The sequence below is a fragment of the Rutidosis leptorrhynchoides genome, chromosome 3 (assembly GCF_046630445.1).
Source record: "Rutidosis leptorrhynchoides isolate AG116_Rl617_1_P2 chromosome 3, CSIRO_AGI_Rlap_v1, whole genome shotgun sequence".
Classification (NCBI taxonomy): domain Eukaryota; kingdom Viridiplantae; phylum Streptophyta; class Magnoliopsida; order Asterales; family Asteraceae; genus Rutidosis; species Rutidosis leptorrhynchoides.
In genome coordinates this window covers 452,598,378-452,618,542 of record NC_092335.1, presented here as the reverse complement: position 1 = coordinate 452,618,542, position 20,165 = coordinate 452,598,378, and positions in this window count along the sequence as shown.

Genomic DNA, 20,165 nt, shown 5'->3' with positions numbered 1-20,165 from the left:
GTGGTACACTATGACTTGACCTAAATTGTTAGACAAATATTGACCAACATATGAATATATATAATTAATGTAGGTTCGTGAATCCGATGCCAACCCTACACTTGTTCAATGCCGTCATATGTATTTTTACTACAAAATACAGTATTGTGAGTTTCATTTGCTCCCTTTTAAATGCTTTTGCAATATATATTTTTGGGACTGAGAATACATGCACTTTTATAAATGTTTGACGAAATAGACACAAGTAATGGAAACTGCATTCTATGGTTGAATTGTTATACCGGATATCGCCCTTGTTGAACTTGGTAGCCTAAGAATTGGTGTTTATTATAATTGCCACCAATTGACGCGAATCCTAAAGATAGATCTATGGGCTTTGACACGCCCCAGTCAGAGAATTTGAATTGCTTTAGTACTTCAATGTTTATATGTTTGGGGATATTCTAGATGCATTTTGTTAATGTCGATTACCAGGTGTTCAATCCATATGAATGAATTTTTAAACACTTGCGAGTGTATGATTATTGAATAAATGAAATCTTGTCGTCTATTAAAATTATGGAAATGATTGATTATGATAAACTAATGAACTCACCAACCTTTTGGTTGACACTTTAAAGCATGTTTATTCTCAGGTATGAAAGATATCTTCCGCTGTGCATTTGCTCATTTTAGAGATATTACTTGGAGTCATTCATGACATATTTCAAAAGACATTGCATTCGAGTCGTTGAGTTCATCAAGATTATTATTAAGTCAATTATAGTTGGATATATTATGAAATGGTATGCATGCCGTCAACTTTTGATGTAATGAAAGTTTGTCTTTTAAAAACGAATGCAATGTTTGTAAAATGTATCATATAGAGGTCAAGTACCTCGCGATGTAATCAACTATTGTAATTCGTTTATAATGTATATGAACGGGTCATTTCAGTATGCTTCAGCTGTGTTTGATGATCTGATCTGGCCGAGGAGTCAGCATGTTTTTTTAATAAAGACAATTATTACTTTCGCATTTAAACTTTTGCATCTGTTTAATACTATTGGCTTGTGGTTACGATCACAATAGTGTTACTTATTTTGGATTTATTGACTTATGTTTTTGAAAGTCAACTTTTTAATAAAATTAAATGTGATTGCTTTGAAACGTCTCATATAGAGGGCGTAACTGTTAACTGTGTGACCTATGATTAACACGCCGTCAGATGGGAATTTGGGGTGTTATACTAACAATCTAAAAAAAATTTATCATTACTATTTGATTTAGAGAAGACTCTATATGCACAATGTGTATTAGAGATTGAATATTAGATTTTTTTGGCATAGATGTCCCAATCTCAATGTATATAATGGCTACGACTTTTTGAATTTATATTGTTAAGTTTGTATTTCACTTTGTATTTATACATGTTTTCTTGAAGAATTGATTGGCTTATGTTTGTTAACAGGTTTTAATGTGTTTCCAGTTCAATCAAGAGTTACTGGTGCCAAGTATATCAATAGATGTCATTTGCGCGACAGAACAAGTGGAATGTGTTGCTTGATGCAAGTACATTGGGCCCATTAGATATGGATTCACCTTGACTTTCTTTATTTTGACCCGATTTCATCATCACATTTTTTTTACAGAGTTCTCGGGTATGAACCATCTGGATTCGGATGCGTTCATATCAAGAAACCCGTTACGAAAATCCTTTGGAAGCAATCAAGTCATACAAGTATTGTCAAAATTAGTCCAGTTTATGGTTAAGTATTTAAACATGTTTTAAATTTATGTAGTTATAATTGTTAAAAGATAAATGAAAAACAACTCAGTTATATATTTTAATATAATATGTAATACATATGGTTCTACACAAGGATGATGAAATTGAAGGTATTTCGTATGCTCGAGAGACATATTAAATTAACGTGGCCACTATGTTATGATCCAAGTCGGGTCATACCCAATAACAAGCTTACCAACACTTTATATGTATTTATTTTAACGGTTGGATTGTTAAATAAATACGCGACACTTGAACTTTAGAAAATCAGTTTTCTAAATCATAATCACTTGAGATAAATTATTTGGATAATTTATATATGATGTGGATTTAATTATTTATAGGTTTAAATAATTATGTTATGTTATATTTTATAAAATGGTTTATAAAATTATTGCAAGTAACAAATACATTTTATTTTATACAAGTTTTATAAAACTTGTAACAAGTTTTATAAAATCATTCTTGTTATAAAATAATGGATGGTGGGCAGATTTTGGAGCCCCAAGAAAGTCTATCCCATGCTTATTCTTGTTGCTTTCCATAACACAATTCCACATATACATGTCCTTTGACTAGTAGCAAGAGATACATGCAATTGTACATCAAAATTCTGCACAAAACTCTCCTAAAACCCAGCTGAATTTGGTGGCCTTTTGGGAGGAAGAAAGGGTTCTTCATTTGGTTATTGCAAGCTCAATTCAAGTATTATTAAATCCTAACCAAGGGCTAGGTGTTGGTGCAAAAGCTTGGGGTATTTCTCCTTGAGGTTTCATCACTTTGAAGCTCCATTCTTCATCATCTTCTTTTGAACTAACCCTCAACTAGCTTGAGGAGGTATAAACTCTAAACCCACTCTTAGTTTGTAAGTATGTTTCACAACTTGATCCTTATTGGGATTTAACTTTAATTGGTTAAAGATTTACAAGTTTCAAAATGGTAATCTACACGCTTCCGCAAATCTTATTTCTTTAATGATTATAAGTATTATGAAACTTGTTAAATCCCAACAATGGTATCTAGAGCCGAAGTTGTTGAAATATGCTTCGAGATGGTTATTAAACCCACTATAATTTTGCATTCTATGAACATGCATGAAGTAGAATGTAAAATTTTCGGTTTTGGGTGGTTTGTCATTTTGGCCAAAATCACTTGTGATTCTGTACTGCCAATCACTTGTGATTCTGTACTGCCAATCACTTGTGATTCTGTACTGCCAATCACTTGTGATTCTGTACTGACAATCACTTGTGATTCTGTACTGCCAATCACTTGTGATTCTGTATTGCCTATCTCTTATGTAGTTAAAGTTCACAATCTAAGCCTTGACCTTGTGTTTGGTTGCATGCATGGTTGATTGATATTTATTCAATTGGTTTGTAATAATATTTATTCATTTGGCATGTAATAATTCATTTGGTTATGTAATTTATTTTATATTTGGTATGTAAAATAGATTAGGTTGTAATTTCATTTTTTAGATAAAATGTATTAGGATATATTTTGTAAAATGATGAAGAATGATGAAGACTTGAAGAACACATGAAGAAGCATTTGGATGCAAGGTTAAGTGGGAGATTTGAAATCTCCTACTTTGTGTAATTACCCCTTATCCGGTGGCATTTGTTTTCGGCTAAACAAATGTCTACCAAAATGGCTTGATTGTGAACATATTTGTTTTGCATGCATGGTTGTTTATTGTATGATTGTGGATTGTATATTTGTATTCTACAAGTTAATCACACAAGTTAACAACAAGCAAAATAGCAATTTAATTGGTTAAATTATACATTAATTAACGACATGCAAAACGACAATTTAATTGGTTAAATTAAAAATGGCTAAAAGGACATTAATAAACGGTTATTAAGAACATGATTAGGATCATATATATAAAATGGTTTATAGGCATGAAAATGGATTTTCATAAGAACCATACACTAAATGCATGTTGGTGTATGGCATAAAAGTTTTCTCAAACTAGAAATAATGAAAACTTAAAATCCCTTTAACACACTAGGTTAACAAGTTTAAACGCCATCCTATTGTATGACACTTAGACGTATTAAGGAACTTATAATGGGATAAAGGTCACCTAACCGTTATGAGCAAACTAATATGATTAAGGTAAATTTCGCACACTTGTGGGATAAAGGTCACCTAACCACTTGTATGTAAAGTTTACATGTCTAAACAAGTAGGACGACTTGATTTGGAAATCATGAACTTAGGGTCACCGAAGCATGATGAACAAATAGGCGTTGATGGGATAATATGTCATGCAAAAGGATTGCATGATCCCATAACTTAGAAGTTGCAAAAGGATTGCAATTGTCATATAATGACTACCTAGCTAAATCAAATGATGGGATAAAGGTCACCTAACCGAAATTTGGTTTACCGTTGGATTCTAAAAATTTAATATATATCAATTGGATTTAAAGGGTATTGATTGTTAAATTTAAAATCGATACTTAAATGAACTTTGTTAAATTTTGTAGATGGCCGCCAATAACAACAACATGCAAAACGCACCTATTAACTTGAACAACCTATCGTTAAGGTCTCTCCTCGAGAAAGACAAACTCAACCATACGAACTTTATGGATTGGTTCCGCAATCTTAGGATTGTCCTCAAACTTGAGGATAAGGCGTATGTGTTGGAAGACCCCATTCCCGATCAACCCGACGAGGATGATACGGAAGGCATGGCTTATTGGGATAAGTATTGCGCTGATTCGGTGCAAGTCGCTTGCCTAATGCTTGGGACTATGATACCCGAACTCCAAAAGGATTTCGAGCATCATACTGCATACGACATGATCACGCAATTGAAGGAGATGTTCCTTCAACAAGCTCGTGTCGAGCGCTTTGAAACGGTCCGAGCGCTTCATGCATGTCGTATGGACGACTCCCAATCCATTTCATCTTATGTCCTTAAGATGAAAAGCCTCATTGATCGCGCAAACCGTCTTAATCTCAACATATCTAATGAGCTAGCTACGGATCTTATCCTAAACTCCTTGTCAAAGAGGTTTGACCAATTTGTAATTAATTACAATATGAATGGGATGGATAAGACCATTGGCGAACTTCATGGCATGCTTAGGACGGCAGAAACTAGCATGGGTAAGAGGGCTTCACCCGTGCTAATGATCAATGATGGTGGGTCCAAAGGTAATAACACCTCTAAGCCAAAGGCGGCTAAGAGGAAAGGACCCGCCCATCAAGGCAAGGAAAAGGGGAGGATGGTTACCCCAACCAAAAACAAGAACAAGAAGCAAAAGGTTGCCGGACAAGCAAACCCCAAGGAAGACCCGTGCTTCGGTTGCGGTGAAATGGGTCACTGGAAACGAAACTGTCCGGTCTACCTTAAGGAGTTGAAGGAAAAGAGGGATGCGGGGCAAACCTCAGGTAATATATATATATGGTATATATAGAGCTTAGTACTACTTCTTCTAATACATGGGTATTAGACACTGGATGTGGAACTCACATTTGCAATTCTTTGCAGGGGTTCAAAAGAAGTAGCAAGCAAATGGGAACATCAAGTCTCTTTATGGGTAATGGAGCCAAAGTGCAAGTGAAGGCTCAAGGAGACTTTGTATTAAAGCTTCCAAGTGGTTTGGAACTTATTTTGAACAATGTTTTGTATGCACCGGATTTATGTCGAAACATTATTTCAGTTTCCCGTTTAAAACAATGTGGTTTTTATCTTAATTTTGTTAATGATGATATTCACGTTTATTTAGATAATGTATTCTATTTTAAGGCTTCGCCTTCAAATGGAATTTATGAATTGGTTCATGATGACACATCATCTAGTAGCTCAATATACCATACTAGCACCAAGAAACTCAAAAGGGATTTAAGTGATTCCTACTTATGGCATTGTCGCCTTGGTCACATAAACAAGAATCGAATGCATACACTTCAAAAGAATGGCCTTTTGAAATCAAATGAACTAGACTCGTTTGATGTATGTGAATCTTGTTTACAAGGCAAAATGACTAAAGCACCTTTCAAAGGGACCTATGAAAGGGCTAAGGACTTATTGGGATTAATACATTCAGATGTATGTGGACCCTTTAAGCCCATAACTAGGAATGGTGAAAGATACTTCGTTACTTTCATTGATGACTTCAGTCATTTCAGATATGTCTACTTGTTAAGACATAAGGACGAAACTTTTGAAGCATTCAAAGAGTATCAAAGCGAAGTACAAAATCAACTCAATAAGACAATCAAGGTACTTCGTACCGATAGAGGAGGTGAATACCTAAGTGATGCTTTCCAAGATCATCTTAGAAGTTGTGGGATTATCTCGCAACTCACTCCTCCTGGAACACCCCAACTGAATGGAGTTTCCGAAAGGAGGAACCGAACCCTAATGGATATGGTTCGATCTATGATGGCTAGAAGCTCGTTACCTCTATCATTTTGGGGTTATTGTCTATGCTCCGCGGCTCGTATTTTAAATATGGCCCCAACCAAGAAAGTGGAACGAACACCTCATGAGATGTGGTTTGGAAAACCTCCATCTCTATCATACTTAAAGGTATGGGGATGTGAAGCTTATCCTAAGCGTTACGTCCCTAATAAGTTGATTGCTCGATCCACGAAGTGTATCTTCATAGGATATCCCAAGGATAATATGGGATATTATTTCTATGATCCATCCGAGCAGAATGTATTTGTTGCTCGGAAGGCGGAATTCCTTGAAACTAAGTTCCTAATGGAAGGAAGTAGTGAAAGGAAGATAGATCTTGAAGAGGTTCAAGATCAAGTAGATGATACACAATTGGTTGACACTAACACTCAACATGAAAATGTTGAGAGTGATCAAATGGATGATCAAAATACACAAGACGTTCATAGATCTGGTAGGATTAGTAATCCTCCTGAGAGATATGGGTTTCTCATGGATGGTTGCAATGTGGTTGATTTGGATGAACCAATAAACTACCAAGATGCTTTATCAAGGATTGATAAAGATAAATGGCAGGAAGCCATGAACGCTGAGATGCAATCCATGTATGACAACCAAGTTTGGGAACTTGTTACACAACCTGCTGGCTCAAGGCTAGTTGATTGTAAATGGCTTTTCAAAATGAAAACCGACATACATGGAAACTTGGATACATATAAAGCTAGACTTGTAGCAAAAGGTTTCACTCAAACTCAAGGGGTTGACTATGATGAAACTTTTTCGCCTGTGGCAATGCTAAAGTCTATTAGGATATTACTTGCCATTGCTGCTCATTATGATTATGAAATATGGCAAATGGATGTCAAGACCGCTTTCCTAAATGGATATCTTGTGGAAGATGTCTATATGGTTCAGCCTGAAGGTTTTGTTGATCCGAAATATCCTAAAAAGGTATGCAAGTTAAAGAAGTCAATCTACGGATTGAAACAAGCATCTAGAATGTGGAATCATCGTTTTAATGAGGACGCCGAGAAATTTGGCTTCATTAAAAATGGTGATGAAGCTTGTGTATATAAGAAAGCTAGTGGGAGCACTATCATGTTCCTTGTACTATATGTGGATGATATATTGTTATTTGGAAATGATATTCCGGCAATGCAAAGAGTTAAAACTTGGCTAAGTAAATGCTTCTCCATTAAGGATCTTGGAGAAGCACAATACGTTTTGGGGATTGGGATCTACAGGGATAGATCCAAGAAACTGATAGGTTTGAATCAAAGTGCATACATTGAAAAGATCTTAAAAAGGTTCAAGATGGAGAACTCTAAGAAAGGTTTGGTACCTATTCAAAGAGGAACACTCCTTAGTTCATCTCAGTGCCCCACCACGAAAGATGAACAAGAGAAAATGAAGAAGGTCCCATATGCGTCTGCCATTGGGTCAATCATGTATGCAATGATATGCACTAGACCGGATGTGTCATGCGCTCTTAGCCTGACAAGTAGATACCAGAATAACCCAGGAAACAGTCATTGGATTGCTGTCAAAAGTATATTGAAATACCTTAGGAGGACTAAGGATATGTTTCTGATATATGGGTCTGGTGAGGAGGAACTTGCTGTAAAAGGTTACGTGGATGCGAGTTTCCAAACTGATCGAGATGATTCTCGATCACAATCCGGTTATGTCTTCACATTAAATGGAGGTGCGATCTCTTGGAAGAGTTCAAAACAGGATGTTGTTGCTTTATCCACTACAGAGTCGGAGTACATCGCCGCATCATTGGCAGCTCAGGAAGCTGCATGGATGAAGAAATTCATCGACGACTTAGGAGTAGTCCCTTCCATTCAGGACCCTCTTGAGATCTTTTGTGACAACGAGGGTGCGATTGCTCAAATCAAAGAACCTCGTGCTCACCAAAAGACCCGTCACATTGAGCGGAGATTCAACTACATAAGGGATGAAGTTGAAAAGGGAAAGATATGTATTCGCAAAGTTCACACAGATCTTAATATAGCGGATCCTCTCACGAAGCTCTTACATGGAGCAAAACATACTGGACATGTTTGTGCATTAGGGCTTCGATATTCTAGTGATTAGTCATGATCTGTTTTAAGTATTGTAACGGAACGAAATTGTTCAAACTCATTAATATAATTATGGTATTAATTTATTTTGAGTTATGTTCCTATTTTGCATATTTTATCCATGAATAAGTAATTATTCTAAATTCCGTAGTCGATCACATTTGTGGGAGCAAATGTGAGGGTTAGACTATTATGAACTTGGATTGGTATACATTCACGGACTGAATGTGGGGCAAGGTTGCTACCAAGATTCATAGATATTTGTGGGATACAAATATTGGAAGACCCGCTCTCAAGATTCACTAAATGGAGCCTTTGTGGTTGATGACATGTAATCTTGAGTAAAGGCGAATATTATTGTATCCTCTGACCTGAGATACATATTGGGTTCAGATATTTGCCAAGTATTGTGCCTTGATTCTTTCCTTCGCTATTCTGAAATATGGTAGTTCATAAGGAGGAGCTCAGGTATAATGCAAGGTATATATTTAGGACATATGTAGTCAAGATGGAATTTGTCCCTCTTATTCGTTGAGAGTCAAATGTCTAAGGCCTGATAGAGTTAAATCTAGAAGAGAGTGATCACTCTATGTCTCTTGGATTTAACATGACATCTAGGACGAAAGGATGTGATGAAAGATTCACATATTCATATTCGAGATGGGAACTCGAAAGGGATGATGTTATTGAATGGCAAAAGTCATAACATATTGGGGGTGATGGACGGTCGTTAGGTGGTATCCATCACTTGCATTAATTTCTTATGTTTCTCGTGCAAGTGGGAGATTGAAGGTATTTCGTATGCTCGAGAGACATATTAAATTAACGTGGCCACTATGTTATGATCCAAGTCGGGTCATACCCAATAACAAGCTTACCAACACTTTATATGTATTTATTTTAACGGTTGGATTGTTAAATAAATACGCGACACTTGAACTTTAGAAAATCGGTTTTCTAAATCATAATCACTTGAGATAAATTATTTGGATAATTTATATATGATGTGGATTTAATTATTTATAGGTTTAAATAATTATGTTATGTTATATTTTATAAAATGGTTTATAAAATTATTGCAAGTAACAAATACATTTTATTTTATACAAGTTTTATAAAACTTGTAACAAGTTTTATAAAATCATTCTTGTTATAAAATAATAGATGGTGGGCAGATTTTGGAGCCCCAAGAAAGTCTATCCCATGCTTATTCTTGTTGCTTTCCATAACACAATTCCACATATACATGTCCTTTGACTAGTAGCAAGAGATACATGCAATTGTACATCAAAATTCTGCACAAAACTCTCCTAAAACGCAGCTGAATTTGGTGGCCTTTTGGGAGGAAGAAAGGGTTCTTCATTTGGTTATTGCAAGCTCAATTCAAGTGTTATTAAATCCTAACCAAGGGCTAGGTGTTGGTGCAAAAGCTTGGGGTATTTCTCCTTGAGGTTTCATCACTTTGAAGCTCCATTCTTCATCATCTTCATCATCTTCTTTTGAACTAACCCTCAACTAGCTTGAGGAGGTATAAACTCTAAACCCACTCTTAGTTTGTAAGTATGTTTCACAACTTGATCCTTATTGGGATTTAACTTTAATTGGTTAAAGATTTACAAGTTTCAAAATGGTAATCTACATGCTTCCGCAAATCTTATTTCTTTAATGATTATAAGTATTATGAAACTTGTTAAATCCCAACAGAAATATAAATGTGATTTTTCTAATTCACTCGATTAAGGACACCTTATCACTATGTCTTCATCTTAGCAAGTGATATCAATTGTTACAGGTTGTTTCACATGTCATTTGGTTACTAAACAGAGGCCAGGGTTTCATGTTCTTCCATGGGGTAAGCGGCATACATACATACATACATACATACATACATACATATATATATATATATATATATATATATATATATATATATATATATATATATATATATATATATATATATATATATATATATATATATATATATATATATTTGTATTTTGTTATTTCACCATGTTTTTACATATTCATATAGGATGGTATATAGATCACCAAATGAGTCGTGTTAGGATCAAAATGGGTAGATCTTGAGTAAGAGCCATATCAAACAACTCATTCGATTCCATCTTCAAATTCTTCATTTAGTATTCCATGCCTGAAAGGCCCATGAGTTTTGCTTGCAAAAAGAGATGCAAACATGATTCTTGAAATTTGTTGAATGTTGGCTTTCAGGTGTTCGGAAGAATAATGCTGATATCTTATCACCACCTAAGAAAGTTAGTGATTGGCTGGATCCATATGATATTTACACAAGACGAGGCAAGTTTCAATCTCTAGGTGTAAAAATTTCTCCGCTACAACGCCCGGGCACCACTTTTTTCGTATATACCAAATAACATATCTTTAGGATTGTATTAGAATGTTTAAACGATTTATAATATTTTGGATGATGTTGAAATATTTGTGATGTTATTTTAAATGTTTATTATGGTAATATTTTCGTTTTAAAAATCTGAGCAGAAATTATATTTTATGTGCCGAATTTAGCTGGACAACAGCTGTTTTGAAGCTACTGGAAAAAATTTAATACATGCTTTTCTAGACTACCCGTCGTCGCAAAAGGGTCGTCGTGAAAAATACCCTTGACCAAAAAGGTCAAAATAGTCAACCATTGACTTTTCATGTCTGGTGACATGTCGTCGCAAAAGAGGTCACTGAATCTTTGATTGTGTCAGTCAACATGGGTCTCACCGTCGTCGGGATAGACGCAATTAGGCATCGGGAAAACTTTTTCACGACGAGGCTTTAGGGAGGACATATAAGCGACGACTTGTCGTCGCAAAAACCCATTCCAGATGACATGTCGTCACAAATTGTCTTCGGAATAGGGCTCCTTTGCTGTAGTGTCAAGAGGTTTCTATCCTGGTCGGAGTTGGTGCTCGAGCCTGGTTTAAGGAAAGTTGGTTGGGTATTCTAAGGCGTTATCCTCTCGAGCACCTAAGGTTTATTCATTTTTCACTCGTACGAGAAAATCCATGTGTTTCGAAAATGTAGGTGGCAAGTTGTCTCTTTTTATTTGGATCTTAATTGTTAGTTTTGGTTCAGTTTTGTTTGTTTGTTTGTAACAAGCAGGGTGGTCAGCCGCGCGTTGCGGCGGTCACCCCTCGTTTACGTAAAACTTTTTTGTAGCATCTAATATATTCTAATAAGAACATATTAAAGCAAAGCAGTTAATGTAACCTATAAGACAATAATCAGTTTTAACATATTAAACAGCTAATACAATTGCAAAGAAACATATTGTCATATATTACTATATGGGTTTGTAACAAATTAATTATCCTGAGCTGTCCAAATTATATTGTATAATATTTTTTTTAGATGTATCAAATTAATTGTTATAAATAATTACTATATAACACGTAAATAAATTTTTATACACGTAATAAAAATTACTCCGTATAAATTAGAAGAATGATTTAATAAGGTTTGAAAATTCAAGTTAGAAAAAAATGACCCAATTTTGATGTAATTTATAATTGTAATTGTAATGTAATTTGTGTTACACATTAAAGGAATATTTTATTAATGACTCCAAGTCTTTAATTGAAGTAGGGGCTAAATCTATGTAGCTAGTATTAAAAAAAAGTCATCACATGCTCCTTCTCTATTCCTCTCTTACTTGAAAATCAACCCATCTCCTTTTGCCTTTTCCATTTGATTCTCTGGTCTCCGGTCTTCTTCTCAGGTAACCATTTACAATATCTTCTGAATATTTGTTCTATGAGTCTCTACATTTTTGTTGACTCTGCCTTCTCTCATGTGTCTCGCCTAAAACCTGATTTTTTCGGCGTCGTTTCGACTTCTGGCATCCTCCGGACGTCCGGACTTTTCTTCTTTCCTTCCTTTTTCGTCGCTGATATCTTTTGTTCCCATTGAAAAACGCATCTATACTACCTGGAAGAACTCATAAAAGTGGCCGGAGAAATTTCTGATGACCTATGTGTGTGGCGTGTGGCAGTGCGCTTCAGACCGATTGCTGCTAAAAATTGTATGTTCAAAAATATGGCGGTTAAAGTTGTTGGAACAAAGACGAAAATAGTTTGGGATGGAAAAGCAAAAAAAAAAAAAAAACATAGAAGTTACTATTCATGAATAGTACTCAAAATTTGCTCAAATATATATATGTATAATATAATGTTGTCCTTGTACATTGAGCTACTTGGCTTTCATTTGATTTGGATGCTTTGATATTTGTTGTTTATGTTAGTGATGCATTGATAGGGTTTTTTTTTCGTCTTCATACCCGGCTCGTCTTTTGTTTAGCAATGTGCTAGATTTGGTTTAGACTCCGTTATTTTTTTTTGCGAGGTACTCGGGCTTTTGTTTCCTCTTTGTATCGTTATAATAAGTTCTTTCATATTTATGAAGTCCCTAGGTAATATTATTTTTGTTTTTGTCGGGGAAAAAGAAAACATACAATGAGAGTACCACAGATAGAGTAAAAAATAAATGTTAATTTATTTATATTTTGATTTTGATATTTTATAGGTTACATGTTTCACGATTCAAAGTTAAGACGGGTCGAGTCATGTTCCCAAAATCCCTGCACGTCTTCAGTTTTCACAAATCGTGCTAATTTTACCATCAAGCATTCAATTCTATTGATAATGATAATTGAAGTTGAAACCATGCACATTCAATGTACAATCATTCAAAATACTACGTACGTACGTACTAAACATTTACCTACACGTTTTCTAGCTTATATGTTACATACCATTATTTATATTATTATTTTTTATCATATTCCTTAAATAAAATACCTTTTGACAATGAATTAATTAAATCAAATTATACAATCAATAAAGACTTGATTGTCTTTTTCAAACATAATTTGATTCAGATAAAGCTTTAAAAAGTGGATAAACGAAAACGACAAATACTAACACGTTGCCTTCGAAGTACTTCTTTCTTTATTTACGGAGTAATTTAATACACCAGCTTTATTTAGACTCAACAAATAAAATTCAAAATGTTCCGCACTACTACTAATAATAATAATAATAATAATAATAGTCCTCCAAATATCTTTCGATTCGATTCGTGTCACTATCACTCTGGTTTCACTCCGACGATAACCGTTCGGCCTTCGCCGGCGACATTCCGGTCATGATACTCTCCGGCAAGCTCCGATTGATTCATATTCACAACAGATTTTGATACAGGCCTGATGTAGAGCTGCTTACAAGAATGGAATTGCAGGCATACGGAGGTAACATTTTTTGTTAACTGAATCTGAATCTAATTCTGAATCCCACCTAGTAGTTACTCTGTTACTCCGTTTTATTATTTTCGAAAGGGACCCACCTAGTAGTTACTCAGATCTTGATTGTTAATTTGGGTTCCCTGGGTTTTGTGTGAAAGATATATGATTCGATGGATTGAGGGTTGTAGCAGCTAGCAGGAAGATTTTGGGAGAAGATAGAGTCTGTATCATTACTCAATTGAATTTGTGCCCACAAGGTGTTTGTTAAAAGTCCCCAGTTTTTTCTTGGCTTCATGGTTATAATTTTATTGGTGTATGGGGATTTTGTCTCTGTCATTTTAGCTATGCACTACAACTAAAGGTTGTGTGCAGTTATGTCGCATGCCACAGTGAAGTTTCATTGTCCCTTTGTGGGTCTTAGTGGCTGTCAAAATGGGAGTGGAAATGGGTTTGTTAGAAGTTCTCTTATCAAGCATCTTAGTGATCGTCATTGTGGTATCGATGCGCGGGATATCACTCGACATTCTCTTACTTCTAATTTGGGTGTTTATACTGAGGCTGATGTTACTTTTAGGCGTATGGGGATTTGGTTATGTGGTGTTTGCTACAAAACACACACGGTACGTGCTAAGTGCCGTCATGGTAGGGGCCCGGATGTGCCGCCCCCCGATGAGGGAAATGGTGTTGTTCGTTTTGTGCTTCATAATTTTTCCAAGCCACTAGCTCCCTCTTCTCCTGCTCGACTTTGTATTGAGGATGGTTCGGTGCGTGATCATAACGATGGTTTTGACGTGGCTCTCCTGGATCAGTTGTTCTCTAAGGGGTTTCGCACGGTTAAGTCTATCCCTCCCAAGTGTCGTTTGGGGTTTTCTCGGGTTTTGAAAGGTGCTCTTGATAAGGTGATCTCTAAGCCTGATGACATTTCTAGTTGGGTCTCTTTGTTGGTGTTACCCCTTTGTACCCTTAAAACCTTTCGGCCACGGAGTAGTCGTGAGTCTAGGTCTTCGATAAAGCGTCAGCATCAGGAAGAGAATATTTCTCGTGCTATTTGCTCTTGGGGGACAGCGGGTGGTGTCATACCCCGTCCAAATTTTCATGAACGAATACAATAACATCTGGTACCATTGCGATGAACGGACCTCTATATGCCATGAACGACTCCATGTAATATGAGCAAATGCACAGCGGAAGGTTTCTTTCATACCTGAGAATAAACATGCTTTCAAGTGTCAACCACAAGGTTGGTGAGTTCATAGGTTTATCATAAAACAATAAAATTCATCATTTTTATAGACCACAAGATTTAAATGCTGCATGGTACAAATGGGCCTGAATCCTATACCCACCTGTAATGTACATGCGATATCTTTTAAATACAGTACACCTTTCTCGTGTACGAAATAATCTTTCATAAATCTTAGTAACCGTACACATATCTTGTGCACAAAAATAACATACACATAACCTGTGTATAAAATCATTCTCTCGATACATAACATTCACTTTTCATTGTTTTCATAGCTTGGCTTGGTAACCGACCTTAACATATAATGCGCATAATAATAACCCCAAAACAGAACATCTCGTCTGTATAATAATCATATAAACTTCGAAATACTAAACACCACGTCCACTAGCCCTTCCGTCTTGTGAACATTCTGGGTGGGGGTGTTAAACCCGGTAGCTATCTTTAGGATTCGCGTGAATTAGGCGTGCACTAATTCTCAAAATTAGTGATGTTCCCTAATTCTTAGGTTACCAAGCAATAATAATCAGGGGAAAAATATTCATATCAATTGTCGCAATTATCACGTCCACATAATTCAATGGTGGCAATTATCACGTCCACATTATTCATTCGAGGAATGTTTTGCTTGTGTCTATCTAGTCAAACATTTATAAAAGCATTTCATGTATTCGTAGTTCAAAAATATATTTCAAAAACATTTAATAAAGCAGTTGTAAAACAGTTATAAAAACAGCGCATGTATTCTCAGTCCCAAAAATGTAAAGAGTAAAAGGGAATCAAATGAACTCACAATCCAATATTTTGTAGTAAAAATATTCATACGACGAAACTGAACAATGCAGGGTTGGCCTCGGATTCACGAACCTATATCATTTATATGTATATTAACACATATAATGGTAATCGAACAAATTTGGGTGTTATTATTAATTGTTATTTTAGTAACTTGTACGTTTCATTAATAACTAAGTTAAGTATATTTATTTTTATATACATTAAATATATAATTAATATTTATTACAAACATATTAATATAGTTCTGTTTTATGTAAATAATATATTTCTATATAGAAAATCTTTATCTGATATTTTTATAATACTAATAATAATAATGATAAAAATAATAATATTAGTGTTAGAAATAATAAAAATGATATAAAAATAATAATGATAAAAATAATGATAATTCTAATAATAATAATAATAATAATAATAATAATAATAATAATAATAATAATAATAATAATAATAATAATAATAATAATAATAATAATAATAATAATAATAATAATAATAATAATAATAATAATGATACTACTAGTAATGTTCTTTTATTGATAATACTAATACTAATGTTACTAATAATAATAATAATAATAATAATAATAATAATAATAATAATAATAATAATAATAATAATAATAATAATAATAATAATAATAATAATAATAATAATAATAATAATAATAATAATAATTTTAAAATCATGTTAATACTAATAATAATAATAATTCTATTAATTACAATAATAATAATAATAATAATAATAATAATGATAATACTTAATGATAATATTAATAATAATGATAATGATAATACTATTAATTACACTAATAATCATATTACTAATATTAGTGATAATAATAATTAATTTAATATCAACAATAATTAATAATAATAATAATAACAATAAAAATAATAATACTTGAAACTACCTTTAAAAGCTTTTCCCTAAAAAGAATGCCTCAGAGAGGGCTCGAACCCAAGACCTCTTGGTTACACATAAACACTCCTTACCATCTGAACTATCACGCTTTTCTGATGTAATGTCTAATCTAATTTTTATAACTCATCCTTCCTCAGCTTCATTCGGCCCAACAAGCAATAGCCCAACACTAGAAGTCCATGACACAAAGATTCATTTGCAAACTCACGGCCCAACTGAAAATATGTAATGGATCCCGGCCCAACAATAAACTAGAACAAGCCCAAGTTGAAATTCCAATTAATGAAAGAAATAATACGGCCAACATTTAACAGATTTTGTTTAAGCAAAAATAAAAGGAAAAGGTAACAGCAACCGACAACTAAATACTCAATTTACACCCCACCATTATCACGTGTCATTTTCTTTTTCATTGTTATCTTTTTCATTTTCTTCTTTTTCGAATGAAACGGGAAATATAATAGTTGAAGCTGCCGCTGCACAAACAGGAACCGTATGCAGCCGTTACCATAATTAACAGAAGGTGAGATGGTTTGGTGGGTTTCGAATTAAAAATAGAAAAGTTTCGAGCAATAGTAGCGTTAATGGGTGACTTTGTTTTGTGTAATTTACGTGGGTTGTTTGGGTTGAACCTAATCCGAAACAGAAACGGTTAATAGCCGGAAGCAAATGGTCATCGGTGGTTGCAACAATAGAGAGAGAGAAAGAGAGAGAGAGAGAAAGAGAGAGAGAGAGAGAGAGAATGTGGTTAATAGTGGTGGTGCTTTGATTCATGAAAGGAGAAGTAAAACAGAAAGGTTAAAACAGTTCACGATGGTCTTCATGATGATTTTGTGGTTTCGGTTGTAACAGGTAATATATATAGTAATAGTAGAATGTAACGAGATTGATTGAGTTGTTTGTGGCGGTTATAGGCTGCAACACAGCAGCTCGTGACAGTAATGAAATGAAATTTGGAAAAAAAACATAATAAAGGTGATTATGGTGACAGTTTAGTTGATGGTGGTGGAAACCGATGGTGTTGCAAGTGATTATACATGATGTGTTGTAAGGTTTCCAAGGATGATGATATGGGTGGTGGTTGAGATGGGTGGTAGCCGTTTTGTGTTGATGGCTCGCGGTGCTTAGATGGTGATATGGGTTGCCAAGGGTGGCTAGTGGTGGTTCTTGTGTTGTTCGTTTAAATGGAAGAAGAAACATAGGTTGGTTATAGTGATGGGGTTTCTCAATGGTGGTTCAACACCACAGAAAAACAAACGTAGTAATAAACATCGAGATGGGTTTCGGTTTTTGGGTTTTGTTTGATCAGAAATAGCAATCAGATAGAAATGGTTCGATAGTGATGATTGAGTGGTTTTGAGATGTTAGTCTAATAGAATATAGGATAAATGATAGATGGTGGGTTTGAATATGTGTACAGCATATGTAGGGTGTATGCATATATGAAGATTATAATATGATAAAGTAACCAACAGAAGTTTTAACCAACTCAATTCACATGTTCAAATAGTAAAGTATCGTAGTTAGTTAGTAATCTCAATCATGAAAATTAGCAGCCGGTGTTTGTTTCTGTATTCCATGTCGACATATTTTTAAATATCAATTATAATTATAATATTATTAATAATTAATAGTAATAATAATCAATAATGAATTAATAACTTAAAATTTAAAGAACGTTCAATAATCAAATTCTTCACCTAATCAGTGCAAGATATTTATTATAATTATAAAATATAATAATGCGAATTGTGATTTAGATGAGATAGTGGAATAAATTACGGACTAAAAGTGATAGATGTCTAGGCAAATATAACTATATATATATATATATATATATATATATATATATATATATATATATATATATATATATATATAAATGATTAATAATAAATTTTATTATATCTTCTTATTATTTTATTTTACAAAATTAATTCTATTAACTAGAGAATATAATATTTCAAATTATATTTCGAATTATTATTTATATATATATACATACACACATATCTACTTACAATTAATTGTTCGTGAATTGTCGAGAACAGTCAAGGTCAAATGTATACATGAACACAGTTCAAAGTTTTCGAGACTCAATATTATAGACTTTGATTATCGTGTCGGAAACATATAAAGATCAAGTTTAAATTTGGTCGGAAATTTCTGGGTCGTCACAGTACCTACCCGTTAAAGAAATTTCATCCCGAAATTTGAGTGAGGTGGTCCTGGCTAACAATAAAAAATGTTTTCATGACGAATATGAGTTGATAAATAGAGTTTTATTACTATATAGTAATATGAATAAGACAATTCGATTACTCGAAGAGTACGAATGAAGCTATCAATAAATAGTGAAATGTGAGAGACAAGTTTCATCATAACTTTAACTATTCATGGTTGAATTCCGAAATTAAAGGGATTTAAAAGAAAATCTTTGTAATAAGATTTGATTCTTCGGAATCTAAGGAAATTAGGATCCTCTTTGATTAAATGCGATGATCTGTTTCGATTGCTCTGTCAGATATTTCTATTATAAATTTACCTTTTCCGTTCCATTAGTTTTCACCACTTCTATATTCAATTTCCAAATTCAAAAGTTTATGAAAACGTTAAATCCAGTTCTGATCCTTGTCCTTATCCTTACTATCACAACCATCATTCTCCTTTTTCAACTTCCACCGGAGGAATCTGTTTTCTTCTATTTCGCCCTTGGGGTTATAGTGTTTTTAATTCTCCCGTGTCTTTATGTTGCGATAAACATTGACATACACGTTTTGTAATTTATGTGTTGTTTTTGGGCTTTATATTCTCCCTTATATTTTGGATTTTCATACTTTTGTTTTCTCTTCTAGACTTTAAGTCAAGCGAATAATGGTCCAGAATTTGTAGATAAAGAGTTTTGAATGATTATAATGTTCTTAAGCAGAAAGGAACGTGATAGCACAATTTGATTTTCAAATTTATCATCATCACGGAAGATAGAACCATCAAGAATACATTTTCTTGATATGTTCAGAAGTTAAGTAGAATGAAAGAGTTATGTAACATGGCACATGATGATGGTATGATCTACTGTGAACCATCATCACGTTTCATTAGAAACTCGGCATGACTTACTGTAATATAATCACGTTGGCCAAGCGTCATTATATTATACTAACCCACGCTTCAATTCCCAACACTTCTCCACAATTCATTCATAATTTGTACTTAGATTTTACAGAAGTTTCCAATATAATGAAATACGGAAAACACGAAGAGGTAGATAATTTCGGACAAGAATATTTATGCAAATATCCTCATAAATATCGAAGATATTTATGATGATATTTTGGAATTTCTAAATTCGAAGGTTGATAAAGAAAATTTTTCTGCAAGATTTTAACATGACTTCGAAACAAGATATTCTCTAAAGATTTCGGCGGATCCAGAATTGTAGTGACCCGAACTTTTCCATGTTTATATATATTAATTGAGATTGATATTTACATGATTAAACGTTTCCAACATGTTAAGCAATCAAACTTGTTAAGACTTGATTAATTGAAATAGGTTTCATATAGACAATTGACTACCCAAGTTGACCGGTGATTCACGAACGTTAAAACTTGTAAAAACTATATGATGACATATA